This window comes from Aphelocoma coerulescens, chromosome 3, assembly GCF_041296385.1.
Source record: "Aphelocoma coerulescens isolate FSJ_1873_10779 chromosome 3, UR_Acoe_1.0, whole genome shotgun sequence".
In the NCBI taxonomy this organism is placed as follows: Eukaryota; Metazoa; Chordata; class Aves; order Passeriformes; family Corvidae; genus Aphelocoma; species Aphelocoma coerulescens.
Genome location: NC_091016.1, coordinates 44,514,077 through 44,532,652, shown reverse-complemented (window position 1 = coordinate 44,532,652; position 18,576 = coordinate 44,514,077).

Sequence of the window (18,576 nt, the reverse complement as noted above, 5' to 3'; positions counted from 1 at the left end):
TTGTCTTCTGGATTCTGAATATGCACTAGAAACATTCTCTGGTGAAGAGCTGAAGCAACTACATGGCTAGCTCTGTCTCTGTGAGTCTGCTGATGCCTAAGCAGTTGCAAGGACTGGGGCTTTGTGGTTGCAATTAGAATTGCCTAAAACTTAGGCTTTTGTACTCCTAAACGTGGAATATTTCCCCTCTGATGTGGAATGGAAACTACAGGCATTGTCATTCCCTTGCCAGATTTCTTCTGTCTTCTTGCTTTGTTTCTGGTTTTGGTTTTTGTCTTCAAAAGGTGAGGAAGCTGACTTACCTCCTGGGGTCTCCCCAGCAGGTTTGCTGCTGCTGCCCTGCGGCCTGGCACAGCACTCTGCTCTGTGGCAGAGAGCCCAGGACACTCAAAAGCCCCCACCTGTATCCTGGCTTCCCAGCTCCTAGCTCCAGCTCAGGGAACCAAAAAACTCTAGTGTCTACATGTGGCCCCCAGTCCTCTGCTGAGGAGGGGGGAGGTCTTGTGACACCCAGTGGGAGCTTAGGCTCCCAGGGCTGCTGCGCTCTGTCTTACAACCTGGGAGGTCAGCAAGAAGGGAATCTGCCAGATGCATGGGCAGGGGACTTGAAATCTGGGGACCTCTAACCATCAGCTAGTCTGAAGAGCAAATACACCTGTGCCTTGCATGTTCTATAATCACAGGGTAAGGCCACCAGACTGAGAGTGGCCCAACCCCTGTCAAAAATTTAATTTGATCTCTCAAAACCCAAAGCAGGTCTGTTACTGTGGAAGCAAGATTTATGAAGAACTGTTCTCTGAGGCAGTCCCTGCCAAGTTTGTAATGGCAAAGACATCCTCTTTCCTGACACCAGGCAGAGCCAGGTGCTGTTTGGTCCTTCCCCTTTCCCATAAAGGTTTTGCAGAGATGGAAATGAGAGGAGCGGTCCTGTTACTACCAGGATGGAAACTGTGATACTGGATCATTTCTGCCTGGTCTTACTCCGTCAGGAGGGCTGAGCAATGGACCTTGTTTTCTGCAGAAGCTGTCATCAGCTGCTCTAGCCCAGATGCAGGGCTGTGAAGACAGCAAGCAATTAGAGGGATTTCTTCAGAATATTGTCAAGTGCTCTCTCCTGCAAACCACCTTTCTGTTCACAAACTGTAAACTTTGTCTTCAACTCTTTCCAACTCAACTCATTTTAAGCTTTGCCAGAGCTGGCAGGAGTTCTAGACCTTTGAAACACAAACTCCTGAACCGCCCTCTCTACATGAATTTTCAGAAAACTAGGCAAGTTTTAAAAGGAAATACAACAGTGATTTGGAAGAAGTTTGTTGAAACCAAACTATTTCCAAAGAACATGTTGGTTTTGACAGGTCAGGATTTTCCAGTGTCATCACATTTTGTTCTCAAATTCCTGAACAGGTCCCATCAGGTCTTTGTTCTGGTTCAGTGACAGCACTGAGATCATCATCCAGTCTTGCTGGACAGCAAACCCAGTTTTGTTGAAGTTCCTTTCTCAAGCTGTGAGTTTCTACTTTGTGAAGGGTCTTGTCACTATCTTGAAGTGCAGTTTGCATTTCAATTTTCCTTTTCTTGAAGTGAAAATCACAGGATGCTGAGAAAGGGGAACACCAAAGGCCTATGTTTATAATGAGATCATCCATTCAAATGCAAACAACTGCAAGTGTTGATGACATTTTTGGAAAGGATGGTTAAAGTCACTACTTTAAGACAAACAAGAAGAAATCACGGTGTTTACACATTGCCTTCCTCCATTCTGCAAATATAGAAGCAATTTCTGTGGTTGTATGTCTTTTGGTTGAAGGCAAATAGGGGCTGTAAGGCAGGAAATTACAGATCTAATAGGAATTTGCTGACATTTAACTCACATGCTGTGATTAACCTGACATATGCCCAAATACCCAGCAGTTAGAGACACTTGTAACAGAGCTAAGAGGGATCTTCACCAGGAGCATCTCTCTTCAAATATTTAGAATCCCTTTGTGCAGGTTTACGTCTGAGGTCTTACTTGGTTTGCCATCATACACATGCTTTTATCAACTATGTTTCTTTTCTATCCCACTACAGCAACTCTTAACAATGTAACACAGACTATATCCAGTTTCTTACCCCTAGATCCGTTATTTCATAAACTAATGCTAGAGTGTCGTCCCATTTTATTTTTTTATGCAACCATTCTGAATTGTGGTACCAGACAGATCCTATGATTTTAACACTGCAGTCCTTAGTGTTAAGGTCACCACCAAGAGCATGCGTGCAGAGGTTCTCAGATTACGTTGGTTTGCACCAAGCTGTGTCAGAATTATATTGAAGTGTTCCCTGTTTTGAAAAGGTCTATGGGTAATATTGTTGAGTCAGCAAGATTCATCTATAATCTTTCAATCCTTTACATTTCAAGTGACTGATGAAATCAGATTCAAAGATCATGATCCAAATTGGCCTCAGAAGTGCTTAGTTCAAGACAAAGCAAAATGTAATGGGACTTGCTTCTCAAGGCTATTTCTGATTTACCTCCTTGCCAAGAAAATAAGAAGCTGACCAGAGGGGGAGAGACAAAGCATTCTGAAACTATTAAACAGGAATTTGGTACCATTAAACTTCACCTGGTTATTGCTTAGATTTGTCTTCACAGTGAGACCCAGTGCAAACTAGTCATAATGCAGGTGCAGTCCCAAAACCTTTCAGTCCACTTTTAAGCAACTAAATACAGTGACAGCTGTATAAGTCCACTGTGTGCCAAGGACACTTGCTAAAACATGCATACTTTTCATCACTTGAGACAAAAAATAAGTAAGGAGCAAGCACCTAGACTTGGGCCTTTGGGTGGGTCAATTTGAAAATCCTTACATTTACTGATTTCACCGTGAACTTCACTGAACTGTAGACAGATGGGGTTACCCTGCACCATTTGTAAGGTACAATAATGAAATGGCTGCTGGTGGATCAGGCACTTTCAGGCCCACCCCTCAATCATAACTGAAGAAAGCAGATAAGAATGAGATTTCTCTTTCTCTGGTCTTTTGTACACAGACATAAGTTTTTTTCTGAGCTTCATGGTTACACTTGGTTCTGTCTGCCAAGCTCTACGGTAGAAGGATTTACCACAAACTTCTTTACAGGTCACTTAAGACCCTCTAAAGTACATAGCATGTGGGGAGCTTATTGCTTAAGTTTCATGTGACTCATGCAAATAAAACTGAATAATAACAATATCTCTTGAACTCAGTAAAACGGGAGAACTTTTAGATACAATTAAAATGGCTCACAAGCCAGAAGCATTATTAAAACTGATTCACCTCAGGACCATTTTAGCCTGAGAAGCTTGCAGCTGGTTTATGTCAAGGTTACTGTGGCTGCAACATCCTGATGAAACCAATTTAAGCCTCCCTTATTCATTTTTCTACTGTGTTATAGCTGTCATCAGTGTATAGACCCAGAGCTAACCTCAAGGATATCTTTGAAAAATAAAGGTAAACTTGAGTTTATAGGTTTTGGTTAAACAGATAAAAACCCCTGTAAAATATCAGGGTCTATCTAGATCTTCAGCTCAGTGTAAATTCAGAGGATTGCCATAGGCATGAGTGTCTAGTTTTCATTTTGGAAGAAACTAGTGAATTAAAGCAGTGAGTTAAATAATTTAGAAGATGAGTATGAATGGCTGCTTAACCCTCAAGCAGCAAGTTTGCTCTATTTATAGCATAGTTCCCATTTTTTCTCCTTCCATCTGTATGCATTTTAATAATTTACTTCTTCACTAATAAAGTATTCAGTGAGGTCAGTATGCCTTGCTCTGTACCAACCCACCAAAAATGTGAGTTTGGGAGACTTGCTTCTGAGGTGAAATGAAGAGGGTGCATGAAGAAGATGATCAGCCTGAGGGCAGAGGCAGTGATGCTGACATGCTGGCATGTACGAACAGTTCTGTGACTGATTTGTCAAATGCAGTGTGATGGCACCACTGCACCACTGCCATTTTCATTCCAGACTCTGTGATGACACTACATAACTATCCTCCTGCCTAGAAATAAAAGGGCAGGTTGAATGTTGATCCAGTTATATGGTTCCAGGAAGGGAATATCTCACTGGAAGAAAGGGCAGTTGCAATGCAGAGGATCCCATTTGAATGAGCCAATGCATTACCGGGTGTATGACCTCTTAGTTGAAAATAGGACATGGGCAAAATCTCTCATCATTTTTGAAAGAGGCACATAAAGACAATCTGTTACAGCTAGGTATTCAGACAAGTGAGAAGGCAGAAGCAAGGTCACAAAGGCAGTGGTAGTTCTGGGGAGCAGCAAGTCTCCAAAATCTGTTTATTTCGGTAGTAGTTGATTTTAAAGAAGCAAAAATAAAAGCAGGGGGAAAAAAAGAACCAAACAAAAAAAAGCAAGCAGATATACAAAAATGAGAACTCTGGGAAAAAAAAAAAAAAACCAAAACTAGAAGGGGCAACTAAAGAATAAATGTTTGCTGTTAACATGAAGACTATTTATAAGCAGTACATCAGAGGCTCAGAAGGATGGCAGGACCTCTACCACACAGATATGTCAGATATATCACATTCCACCCTGAGCCCAAAGCAATCAATTGACATGATTTAATATCAGGTTAATGGAAGATATTTGAAATAAGAAGACATCTGAGGCTACACTGAGAAGAGGAAAATGGAAAATAATATAAAAACTGGCAGGTTAAATATAAATGCATATGAGGGCAGGTTGGAAAAGAGTTTGAGGAACAACTTACAAAAGACAAGAAATGTCATATAGGTTCTTTTTCAAATAGATGAAGAATAAAAAGCCAGACAGAAATTTAGCAGGGTAATTGATGGCCAAACATAAAAGAGAACATTCAGAGAACATAAGGTCACAGCAGAAACTCTAAAAAAAAATTTTGTAGTTGTGCTTTCTTCGGAGACTTTGGGTGTATTTCTCTATCAGACTCCTTCTTCCTAGTGGATGAATCTGAGGCTGTGTCACAAACTGAATTGTCAGTGGAAGTGGAACTGTCAACAAAGTGAATAGCGACAAATCACTGCACCCAGATATAGTTCAGAGCAGAGTTATAAAGGATCTCAAGCCTGAAATAACTGAACTTTCAGCTGTTACATATAACATCTTGTTTATAACTACCTCAATACCAGCTGAAAGGACTTTCTTAAATTTGTCAGAAATAAGAATTCAAAATCATTGAAAACACTACCTAAACAAGTAAAAGCAGTGACAGAGAATGTAATCACTGAGCTGGAAAAGAGGTTAACAGCAAAGTGGCAAAATTTGCCAATACTACTCTATTGTTCAAGGTAATCACAATGAAGATTTGTTGTGATTTTGTGAAGATTTGTTGATTTCTATGATGTTAAGGCAGTAATAGAACAACAAATGAAACTGAATGCAGAAATGTAAAGTAATGTCTGTGGGAGAAACAATCTATATACATGTTAGATTCAGAAATAGTTTGTCACTTAGGAGAGAGATTTTGAAAGATATCCTTACTAATAAACTATTAAGCTGCTAAAATGCTGGGAATTCTTTGCAAAAGAATAGGGCATGAATCCACAGTGGACCCAGAACTTGAACTTCCAGTGCCATCATGTCAAAAAGCTTATAGTAAAACCAGAAAATATAAAGACAAGGACAAGAAGGACTCTTGAAGCCAGACAATGGCTTCCATGAGGGGAATGGAACACAGGCCAGAAAGCAATGGAGAAATGCTGTGGTAGAGTTCTGCAACCAGAATAGCAAAGAAAAAATGAATAGGAGTAGGTCCACTGCCTTTTCTAATATAAGAACTATGGATATCAAATAGACCTAGCAGGTGACAGATTCAAAACAAACAGAAAGAGGCACTTCACACAATGCATCCCAAGTCCTCAAAATTCCTGAACTGAGTATGGACCAGTGATGCATTATTAGATACCTTCCCTATTCTTATACTTGGATCCTTCCAAATATAAGAATAGGGACTCTTGCAAGACTTGGAGTCTTAGGGGTAGGATGCTGTTCTCACGTCCTAGGAGAAGGTTATTTTCATTCATAGCACAAATTAATTTCATTCCTCTCCTTTCCATTTTCTGAGTTTATTTGCTGAAGACTCTTATCATGTCAGCAAAATATACAAGGACCTGAAATTGAACCACTGTAGCAAGAGCTTCCCAAGAAAACTGGGGATAAGTAGCTAAGTTTAGTTTTTGTTGAACTTCAAGCAGAAGTCTTTTTGGTAAACATGTATCTCCATAGTGAAAACATCCCTTTTAAGAGAGAACAGTATGAGATTACAGGGTATGTGACACCATTTTTCCACATTCCAGTTCAATGTTCACACAAGCTCTTCCTCCCAGATGTGACATTTCGCCTGACACTTACTGCGTGTCGTGCACTGGCTTGAAGGCAGTAGGTGAAAGTGACACGACATTTAAAGAAAATGTTCCCGCCAATGTTGTCATGATCTGCAATCATGGAAATCACTACCATTTATTTACAGTGCCTTGGTTATAGACCTGTACCCGGCCCAAGGGCATAAAGCAGTGACCTAAAGTCTTAAATAGCATTCAACTTGAAATAAAATAAAACAAAGAAAATATGCCACAGTGATAATATTTGAAAGATCTGCCGAGTGGCAAAATAAACACTGCCTCTATTTATTTGGCTATCATACCATGGAGAACATGAAACAACTTGTCATGCTGGAATGGTGATACTCATGAGCATCTTTGGGATCATTTCACTTACATACATGAAAACTAAGTGGAAAGACACAAGATCAAAACCATCCCTTCTTGAACTTAATGATATAGTCAACACTAAGTAAATAATAATTTCCCATTCCCCTCCCCAGCGGTCATCAGTCTTATTTATCTCAGAAATTCCAGGTATTCTCAATTTTAATTTAGTATCTGAAATAAAATCTTGTAATATGTACTAAGAAAGCATTTTTTAGTTATTTGCTTATTTTTAGAAGGAGTTTACAAATAATATGGATTGTTTTAAACAACTGCATTTTAAAGCATACATGATGGTCTTCAAGGGTAGCTGGGAGACAGGATTTGTGGATTACAATGATTTCCCTTTGCAGATGTGATAAATAGGCTTGGGAAGCAGATACAACTGTCCTCCTGGTACATTCCGTATGGAGGTTTGGAGGACAGAGGACTCCTGCAGTGCCGCACACCAGCTGCATCCCTGCAGTTCAGAGGGCAGCCAAGGGCTGGCCCTGTTGGCCTGATGGAAGAGCAGTACCCACCAGGCAAATAGCCCGTGGGCAAGGGGGCTTGAACTGGCACTCAGGTGCAGGATATTTCCTGACTTTCTCCTTTACTATGTGCCTAATCCCATTGCCAAATCAGGCCTTGCATTCATACAAGGAAAAAGAGCAAGTCTGTGTTCAAATACGGCCCAATGGACAACACGGGTTGTTATATGGCCCTTGATTATGGGGAATTTTCTATCTAGTCCTCCTTCTGGGTCATATTTCTGACTGCCTAGTAGATGAGTCTGAAGATACTGACTCTTCTGTACAAGAACAGAAGAAGCAGCCTAACAACTTGCTGTTCCTAACAGCTACTTATTCAGGTACATAAAATCAAACCAGAATTACATGCCTGTTCTTTTATTTTGTGTATCATTGTGCTGCCTTTACCACACGCTTCCACATTTTCAGCAAATAAGGTAGGAGTGCTCCAGATATTCTCAGTCATGACAAGGCTACCTCACTTGCCATGTACACCACTGAACATTGACCAGAAATGTTGCAGACAAAGCCATAGATAAAATTCTCAGAGATTCAGTGAAGTGCTTATCAGCAATGAAAAAACAAATTCACAGTATATAAATAGAAACACTGCCTGTAATCTGACAGAAATAATTTTAGAATTATTTGAAGTGGACAGAAGTATGCAAACATGAACAATATGCAAAGAGATGAATACTCAGGGACTAGTGTAAAGAGAAAAAGCATCTGGAGTAGTGTCTGAGTATATTTTCTGGGGTTAAAGAGAAGGTAACAAAGCAAATGGCCTGGTTCTCAGGGAGATGCATGAGGACTTCTAAAGGGACTCCATTTTATATCCACGAGCAAAAGTAAGAAAATGATCCAGAAACCAAGGATAGTCTACTTAACACTGAAATTCTCAACTCCTGAGCCATTAACTCTTTCCATAAATTCAGTGGCCTTTTAATGAAGCCCTGGCCTATCCAGAGCAGGGCAAAGAAAAAGGAATGATCAGGAGAAACATTCTGAAATGTGGCTTAGTTGTCTGTTCAGAGGATTTAAAGAAATGGAGAGGGAACAGGAATGAGCCCAGGGCAATGAAACCGTTGAATGTCTTGTCTTTTTTACACAGACTTCTCATTCAAACCAAATCTCTGCTCTGAAACAGTAGGAGTCAGCAGGATAAATGTACTGTAAGAAACACATTTTCATCCAACAGTTCAAAAGCCTCATTAAAAATGGTAAAGCTTAATCTGTCCACTGTGGACTGGAGCAGCAGACAGCATGGGTGGGGCCTCAGTGCAAGTCTTGGCTGCCTGTTTTTTTAGGGAGCTTGAATAAAGATATTTATTCTTGGAAGAAAATAGGTCAATTATTTTCTATGGCAACTGGAAAATAAACACACAAACTGCCAGCAAAACATCTATCCCCTGGTTTGGTTTGGTTGGTTTTTTTTGGTTTTTTTTAAGACCAAGTAAAAGGTTACTTTGTAATATTCATTGCTAAACTATTTATTCAGCTAAATTCCATGTTGGCTTTTTACAGCCTTGCAGAGCAGTTCACATTGCTGGAAGCTAATGGGATGAGCCCCAAGAACTGTGGTGGAATCTGAGCTTCAGCCTGAGCCCAAGCCTAATCCAGACCCAGGCCACTGCTGAAAGTGAGCGGGGAGAAATTTCACCAGGATGCTCATGCAGTAGGAAATGTGAATCATGAGCACTGTCCCACTTCTAGCAGGATTTATGTGTGTATCATTTGTATACAAATTAAATTTACATCTTAAAAGATGTCAGCACTACTGGGTTGTTGAGGTCAGAGGGAAGGTTCTTATTTACTTACTTCCCTGGTCTCTGCAGAAGCCAGCACTGATTGCTTTCAGCAGAGCAGCCAGCCTGCAGTTTATTCACTTCTCTTAAGCTTGAGCCATCTTGGTTTCTGTAGATAGGTTATTCCTTCCAAAAGTCAGAGGGTTTCCTTAGAGGGTGGAAAGAAGCCTCCTAGCTCCTTTCAAAAGTAAGCTGACTGACCTCCCCAGCATCTTTTCTCCCTTTAACAAAAGCAAGCCTTAGCCCCTCTCAGACTATTTTGGACTTTCAGTTGTGCATCTCCCCGTCAGCATCTCTTCCTCTCTATTGTCTGTGGGTGATGTGCTATGCACTGATTGTGAGAAAAGACAAGTAATATATACCACTAAGATCCATACTTGTCAGCTGAGTCTCAGATCCCGTTTCTTATATAAACTTGAAGTAACTTAAATGATATGCGTTGCAGGATTTCAAACTTAAGAGTCAACTGACGAAGCTTTACAGGAGTACAGCTAACATGGGAGGCCAGCCTATCTCCTTCTTGGGAGAACTCTGAGTAATTTCAAAACAAAAGGGTTGAAATAGAGACTACAACTGAAGTCTGGTTTTGTGAAATAATAGTATCTTTGAATACCATAAAAAAGGGCCAGCAGTAGTGAGATAGTAGGCATAGCACTGAAACATAAAAATATGAAAATTCTTAAAAATATCTTCCCATTCCCCATGAGAAGAGAACTTGCTACTGCTACTAGCAGCATGTTTTCATCTAAGCAGCTGTTAGACCAGGATCTCTTTAGATCTGCCAGTTGGGAAGAAAAATTAGTAATGGATTCAATCACATATCTTCCACACAACTTGATTTACAGGAATGTACTAATCCCACTTTGACCACAGAAAAAAATTAAACAACCTATGACAGCTTCTTCACTTACCCCTTCAAGGCTCTTTCTGCCAGAACCTTAATCCAAGAGTCACCTCTCCAGGCTTTCCACAAGCCTACACAGCATCTCTGTTCAGACTGTTGAGGCTGCTTTTTCTCTCTCTTCCAGTGTGTGGTCTCACTCCTTGTATCCCGGAGCCATATCACACATGCAGGCACTAACATCCACTCACATGCACTCACACATACTTTTCCTGGAACCTCATGCAGTCAAACTATCTCTGCTCAGAGCATTCAAATTCCTGAGCAGCTTTGTCTTGCCTTTATTTTGTGTTGAGTATCTGAGAATGCAAGACTCCCAGGGCTGGAAAAAGAGTGAGAAAATTCCAGCCTTGATCCAGAGACTCTAATAATAGGCATCCTCAGCCCTTAAAGTGGACAGATATGGGTTCTAGTGCCAGTTCTCTTGAATTATTTTTCTCTCATCCAACAAAAGTGCACTGTTCATTGCACCCTTTCTGGTGTGCAGAAAAGGATTTGTCTCTTTTTCATTTGAGTGCTTTGAACAAGGGGGAAGAATCAGCACCTTTCCTTTCTTGCTCCAAGTGACAAGGCACTATTTCTCCCCAAGTTCCCGTCATGGCCCAGCAGTGCAGCCCTCTCCTTAGAAACTGAATATGTGCCATAGTAGACATCCTTTGAGCATATTTTTCAGAGCAAGTCTGTGAGGGGTCATAGGTAAAGATGCATGAAGAGCTAGGTAACAACACCTACAGCCCCAGATTAGGTTGTTTCTGAACATGAATGGTATCTGCTTTTAGGTATCAAACTAACTTCTGATCTCTAAGTACTTTCAAGATTAAATATTTTGAGGCAGTCGGTTTTCTGGACCATTTTCTTGAAATTCCTGCTTTTATATAGCCTAGCTAAATTTTAGAAAGTTTGTACGATGCCTTCGGTTCTGATATTCCTTTTTAGTCAAAATAGAGCTGTTCACCTCAGTGATATTTCCTCATTTTTTCCCTTGCAAATGAATTAGCATCGGTACCAGAAACTGTGAGCCACAGGAGCATAACTCTAATAGGCTCTTACTCTTGGATAATTTTAATAAGCAAAGATGCTAAAGAGTACTTAGGTTTGAAGAGCAAGACCGTTTTCAGTTTGTCTCCACTGTAAATACTGCATGAACTTCTATTGGTACAATACTCCTTTATTAAAACAAACAAGGCATGAAACCTTTTCTCAAACATCTCCTTTACTGACAAGTTCTTGGGAAAAGGAATATTGTTAAAAACATGAATTCTTGTCTTCTCCTTTCTCATTTCTACCATCAAAGTTTCCATATACCTCTGTTTCTTATTTTCCACTAGTGGAACTCCCCAGAACTGATGCTGTTTCCAGAGACAACACTACACACAGGTTTGTTTAAATTAGAGTTAACTGGGGAGACAGAAAAAATAGACAACCTAACTAAACTAGAAAAAAACCTAAAACTGTAAAATTGCAGTTTCTAGTGGCCCATATTCCATTTAAGCCATGGGTGCCTTACACTTAGGAGGCATAAATTTGTTGGGCAAGAGAGAACGTATGGAAGGGTTTTTGTCTTCTTGTTAGTTTTCATTCTTTGTTCTCCTACCACAGCTCCCCCACGTTTTGTGCTCCCAGAACAGTACATTGATGGTACCTCTGAGAAGTCTGAAAGAAGACAGGGAAAAATGTTGTATCAGAACAGCCATAGCAGGAATGGCTGATAAGAAATTATGGAAGAAAAGAGGAGAAGAGGTTAGCCTTGTGACTACAGCTGGTCAGCACGGTCATGAAGCAGCAGGGATAACCCAGTGTCCCACATCCAGACTGTGCCAGAGTGGGCTGCTTGCTGGTGATGGAGGGGAGAACCCTGTCCTCCACCCCATTCACCATGTCTTCCTGAGGTGCCATTTTACAGGTGTAAAATTGCTTTCAAATACAGATAAAATTATACTTGAGAAAGAGTACTTCATATCAGCAAACCAACAATCTGTCTGAGGTTTCCACATGTGAAATGTGTATTTTAATGTGGAAAAATACCCTGAAACTTCCTGAAGATTCTGAGTACTGCAGAGTTAATTAGTTACTCATCCTGACTGAAATTCTCCCTGCAGGCTGGTGTGAACAGTTTTAATCATCTACATATAATGCCTTACAACATAAAAATTTTTATCCCCAAATACAAAGAAGAACAATGAATGTGGCTTATTACTCACTTTAGTGAGTAATTACCACACAGTGGTAACAAGAGGCATTTGGGGAAGACAATGCAAGTGACCACTAAGCCTATTTTTGGTCAGCATATCTGCAGTATTGAATAAATGACTCCATTTGGTTTGATTTGCTGGCCAGCCACAGTGCTGAACGATAGTGTGTTCCCAGAAGCTCCTTAATACCTTCTAAAGCAAAACTGGGATGTGGGATTGGGCACTGTCGTGCCAAGTGAAAACCCAGTGCCAAAAGCTCTGTGTTGTGTGTGCCATTAGTCTGCTTGGGAAGGAATCTGCTCTCATTTCCAAACAACCTGACAAAAAGAGGCACTGACACGGGTGGGGGCTTTGAGCAAGATGCTAACGAGTGTCTGGAAGTGGAGAAAGAGGCAAGAGAGAGGAAAGACAGAGTGGAAGTTTTGGTGGTGCTCATTTGTCTATTATCCACCAGAAAAGACTTCTGAAGAACAGTGTTACAGGGTTATATTTTACTTGGCTGAACTGAGCACTCCATTAGGTCTCTATTTATTTGGATTCTCTAACATTTCAATGAGATGCTAGAAGCCTCAGGAAATTAAAATGAGCAATATTTTTAGATCAAGCAACATCTTCTTTTTGTAAGCCCCTCTACCAGCTTCTCCCCAAGCTCCTGAGACAAGGAACAGGATGTACAGCTGCCCAAGAGGGCTGCTGAAGCTTGGCTGTTCTCTACATATGTGGGCGTGTCTTGGAGAAAGCAAACATGTCAGAGTCAACCATTTAAAGGGAATAAGGTGAAGTACAAAGGACTCACTAAATACTCCAGGAAAGAAAGCAAATTTTCTATTAAATGCATCTACACTTATTTGCAGGCTCATGTAGCTTAAATCTAAATCACAAACCTTGTTTGGAAACTTTTTGCGAAGTGGTGCAGACACGGTATATTTACAAAGAAGAAAAAACTTCCACATGCAGAAGGAAGGGAACAATAAGAGATAAAATTCAAATATTTGAGAAAACAGTAAAATTAAGTAAAAGAAAAACACTTAAACTCTGTTAATGGAATACTTTTTCTTTTAGGGAACTGGAGAGTTAATCCATTTACAGATAATGTGGTATTTTCCAAAATACATTCTCCCACATGTGAGAGCATTGATTCTGTGAGAAGATTAATATCTTACCAATGCCATGTTTATATTGAACATTTGTAGCTTTATGTGACTAACAGAATGATTTATCAGCAGCTCTGAAATAGTGTAAACATGTCATCCAGACCTTTGTGCAGACTGGGGAAAAAGAGGCTTGAAAGCAGTGTGTGGAAAAGGACCTGGGGGTCCTGGTCAACAGAAAGCTGACCATGAGCCAGCAGTGCCCTGGCAGCCAGGAGGACCAACCCTGTCCTGGGGTGCCTCAGGCACAGCATCGCCAGCCAGGCAAGGGAGGGGATTGTCCCGCTCTGCTCTGCACTGGGGCAGCCTCACCTCAAGTGCTGGGGCAGTGTTGGGTGCCAAGAAGTAAGAAAGATATAAAGTGATTGGAGAGTTTCCAAAGGAGGGCAATGAAGATGGTGAAGGGCCTTGAGGGGAAGCTGTATGAGGAATGGCTGAGGTTACTTGGTCTGTTCAGCCTGAAGAAGAGGAGACTGAGGGGAGATCTCATTGCAGTTACAACTTCCTCATGAGGGGAAGAGGAGGGGCAGGCACTGATCTCTTCTCTGTGGTGACCAGTGACAGGATGTGAGGGAACGGCCTGAAGTTGTGTCAGGGCACGTTTAGGTTGGATATTAGGAAAAGGTTCTTCACCCAGAGGGTGGTTGGGCCCTTGAACAGGCTCTCCAGGGAAGTGGTCACAGCACCAGCCTGACAGAGTTCAAAAAGCATCTGGACAATACAGTCAGGCACAAGGTATGATCCTTGGGGGTGTCCTGTGCAGGGCCAGGAGTCAGACTTGATTCTAGTGAGTCCCTTCCAACTCAGCGTATTCTGTGATTCTTTGATTCTACATGCACTACATGGGATCTCTAGGATCAATTCTACAACAGAATTGGTATTTATATTTGTTAGGATAGACGATACCAATGTGTTTCACATTTCTAGAATCATTACTAGATGCAATAGTAACAGAAAAGAGACAAGAAAGAAATGTTAAATGAAGAAACTTAGGATCAAACCCAGGATTTTTAAAGGATTGAACTTAGTTACTTCTCACTGCAACTTATCATGAAGTCTTATCAGCCACATGGAAAAATGCACTCCCTCTTAACGTTCTTGATTCTACACCCAGAAAGGAAACCTAAAATACCCTTTCTTCCATTTCTTCCCTTTTTTCCTTTTTTTTTTTTTTTTTTAAGATGGCATCCAAGATTGTTCTAATTAGCAGCAGGAGACTGAAACCACACTAGAACACAGCTGAAATATAAGCTTAAAGCATTTTGGAAAAGAACACAAAATGCCTCAGTATGCTTTCTTGTTTAAGACTGAAAATGGAATAGCTAATTTATGCCACAAATCTGTTTGTGGCAAAGGTTCATGTAGTCTGTTCCTTCAAAATGGTGGAAACTGCAGTATTTAATCAGAGGAGAAATAAGCTCAAAATTCTTTCAGCATGACTGAATTCCTGTTCAGAAAAACTGCATTTAGAATATTTTGGCTGATATGATCGAAACTTCTTACTACCTTCAGCACAGGGATACAAAAAATTATTGTCAAGAACCAATGTCATGGAAAGACATGGACTACCAAGTTCCAACTTGCTGGGTAATAGGAGACCCTACTGTGTTCTTCTGTTGTAACAGAGCTGCAAAGTTTTCATAACTTAAATGTCCGTGTGCTTTAATACGCTAGAGGTACAAAGCATGTAGTCAGATGTTTCATTTGATAAACTGCCAATAGGTTTCTCGTTGTCCACTTCTTTGGTAGGAAAATAATACAGATGTGGGTAGGAAAAGTAACAAGCCTGATGCAGCTGTATTCAAACTTGCATCCATGGAAGTGCTGACAGTAAGTAAATTCGTATGTGTTCTTGAATTTCTTATCTTTATTGGTTATCAGGCCCACCAGTCATGATCAAAAAACATTCCTAAAAAATGAAGTAATGCAAAATATGTGAGACCCAGAGGGTTTTAAAGGAGCCTAGGTGGTCTGCTCACCTTTCCTGCATCACTCACTTCTTTATTTGTTTGTTCATAATGTTGGAAGAAGTTTCTGTTTTCTGGGAACATGATAGAGCAGACATATAGCACCCACTTACACTGGGTGAACAAGGCTGCAAAAGTCCAGAAAGAATACCTTGGGAAGATGATAATGTGTAGTCTATGAGAAAGAGACCAGCAATGGCGCTGAATGACAGCCTTGAGTTGAATTTGTTATTTTTTCACTGGGATTACTGACAAACCTGAATTCTCTGTATACATCCGATCATTATGAATTTCTGTAAGACTATCTACAAAGAGTTAGTACTAATGATCTTAAAACTTTAATCCAGTGCTATGATATTTAAATAATCATTAAGATTTATTCAAACAACATACATGGGTTTGTTTTCATATTTCAGTCAGTGTTATAATCATTTCTACAGTTTAATCTGCCTGTACGCATATAAGAATAAAATGAGAATAATTAAAGAATCATTATGAGCATATGCAATCTAACAATGAAAGACAGACAAACCTTCTGCTATTGTGTAACTCCTAGTTTCATTTCCACCTTGCTGGAACAGTTATCAGACTAAAGATACTAAACAGAACTGTAAGAAATATATGAAAATTATATAAAAGAACATTCAGATTTTATTGTGATGGCCTTAGACAAAAAGAATAACAATGTTTTCTATAAATCCTTCATTTCATCCCTTCATATCCATATAGTACCAATAATTAGAAGCTCACATATGATTTTATTCGGAAGGACTTCAATTTCATTCAGCATGGTGTATCATTACAATTGTCAGTGACTTCTCTAAAAACTCATTAGATCCTTGCTGGCCTTGCAAGACCTTAACCTATTGAAAAGAAGCTCATTTTCCCTGATTTCTCACAGCAGCAGTCTGCAAAACCCTTTGTGAGATGGGCTTCTGAAGCCCAGGGTGGGGTCAAAATCTTTGTTGGAGCCTTCAATTTACATCTAATTAAGTCAATGAATAAGCAAACTTCACTTTTCGCCTGCCATAAATGCCATGTTCTTTGAGATTTTTAATTGTCACATATTCACTGTTGAAAGCAGTGATGAGCTATGAGCATCAATAAAACAAACTCCCTGGTATCTACTGGTAGAATGGGTATAGCAGTTTTCAGCACTGATTATAGCTTCTATGCTCTAAGACATTGTCAGCACTAATCTTTTCCCAGGGTAAGGGCCTCCTTTCTGCTGCTTACTTTACTTCTTTGATTATACAGCAGCAGTGCTAGAATTATTTATATTAGGATTTTATAGTCATGTGTATCATAAAGTAAATGTGTCACTCATTTATATGCAAATTTAGAGACAATGTCCATATTATACTTCTACTCTTGCTCCTTGTTGGAAATCTAATTGTAAGGATTCAGCACTAATAAAATTAAGACAATTATCAGTGCTTTCAATTCTTAATTTTTTAACAGTCCTGCAATAGCTGTTGTTCCCTGAGATTCTCAAATGCTACAATAAGGATACTTAAAGACTGCAGGTGTTTTCATACTGAAAAAATGTGACAAAAATTTCAAGCATTCCAGTCTTGGGGGTTAAAATTTTAAAATGTAGAGTTAAAATGCTGATAGCAAGAAACATTTAAAGAGAACCATAAATCCATTAATACTGTTAGATTGTAATTTTATTTGAAAGCCAGTCTCAGTTTTGGGGGATCTGCCTCCATTTTTAAGAATGTTTGATACATGATTTTTATTGTGAAACATAAAGCACAGTAAAACAGAAGAGAAAAATTCATTGAAAGACAGCAGCAAAAAGAACTTGAAAATGTTACTGCAAGTTAAGAAAACAATCCTAGAACAGGGAAAAAACCCCTTTTATCATGTTACTTAAGAAGCAAGATCTGGATTGCTGTAACATCTGGTGTGGGCTCACACTGCTATCAATCCCAAATGAACTCTTCTGTGCAACTATATAGGACAGGAGCTACAGTCTGGTAGGCAGCAGATTTGAAAATGGCAAGCAGATTTTTGCTCATTGCTGTCGAATTTATCATATTTTCATTCTATTCAACATCAAACAAAGTGATAAATGATAGCTACTTACATTCTACATTTAACTTTCAGTCATAAAGCTGTTGACAGTTTAAGTAGAGTCACCTTGACAGATATTAGACAGCCATAGATTCCTTACTAAATTACCTGATTTTTTTCCTGATCCCAAATTTGCCATCCAGCCAAGAACTAATTTTGCAGCTTAGTACTGTTAGACAAGAGCATAAGGATAACCTCATGTTCTTTAATCTCGTCACTTACTTTAATAGGTGACACCAAAATCCTGTGGATACGTTCTAAGCCATGAGAGCTCAAATATTCTTAAGATAGCTGCTTTCTGACTGTGTCAACAGCTGAAATAAAATGAAAAATTGAGAGAATCTCAATTCTCTTGTTTGTACAGTCACCTAGCCCAAACTGGCTTTTGTATAATCTTTAAGGATTGTTACACCTAATCTTTGGGCAATACTTTTAGAAGCATAGGGACTGCACCCCTACACCTGAAGGGGTTAACACAAGGCACTCTTTTCAGAAGCTCCCTGGACTTCAGTAGCAAGAGGCTCCATAAATAAACAATTTTGATAACTCCAAAACCCAAGGAAAAAAAAGTGGTCTGGAAGGCTCTAATGTGGCATGATCATGATAGAAGCAGCAAATTTACAGAGATACTGTCCAAAGCTAAGAGTAATTAGTAGAAAGAAATATTTGTCTGCCTCAATTGCAAATAAATTACATTGTACTGACATACTGTAATACATATGCATAATTATCATTTTGCCTAAAAAAAATTGAAACAAAATGTCAAGAAACATGAACTTTTCTGATAGCAAAAAATGTAAACAATAAATATGCATGATATTACCTCTTCAAAATCTGATTATTATTGACATTCTGTGTACTCTTCAGCTCTGATGGTATTTATATGAAGACAATAGTGAGCCTGGCAGCTGTATTACCACCATTTCTAAAGTGGCATTTTCTGACAAGAGCATGCATAACAACCCAGTTCTGTTTCTTCATGTATTGCATGTGGTTGAATCAGAACCAATTAACTCTTAGGCAGTGTATTTATTCCATAAGTTCCTTTCCCTGAAGTACTCAGTGACAGTCAGGGGAACGTCCTCTTTAATATGCATTTACACGTCTCTCAGAGACATGGTACTGTTTGTATGGCCAAGTCAGAGCATCGGTGGGAAGGGATGGACCTCTCCTCTGAGGAATTTCCCTTCTCTGCAGCCTCACAGACAGAACTTGTCAAAGGCTGTTGCCAGAGCAACTGAAACCTCT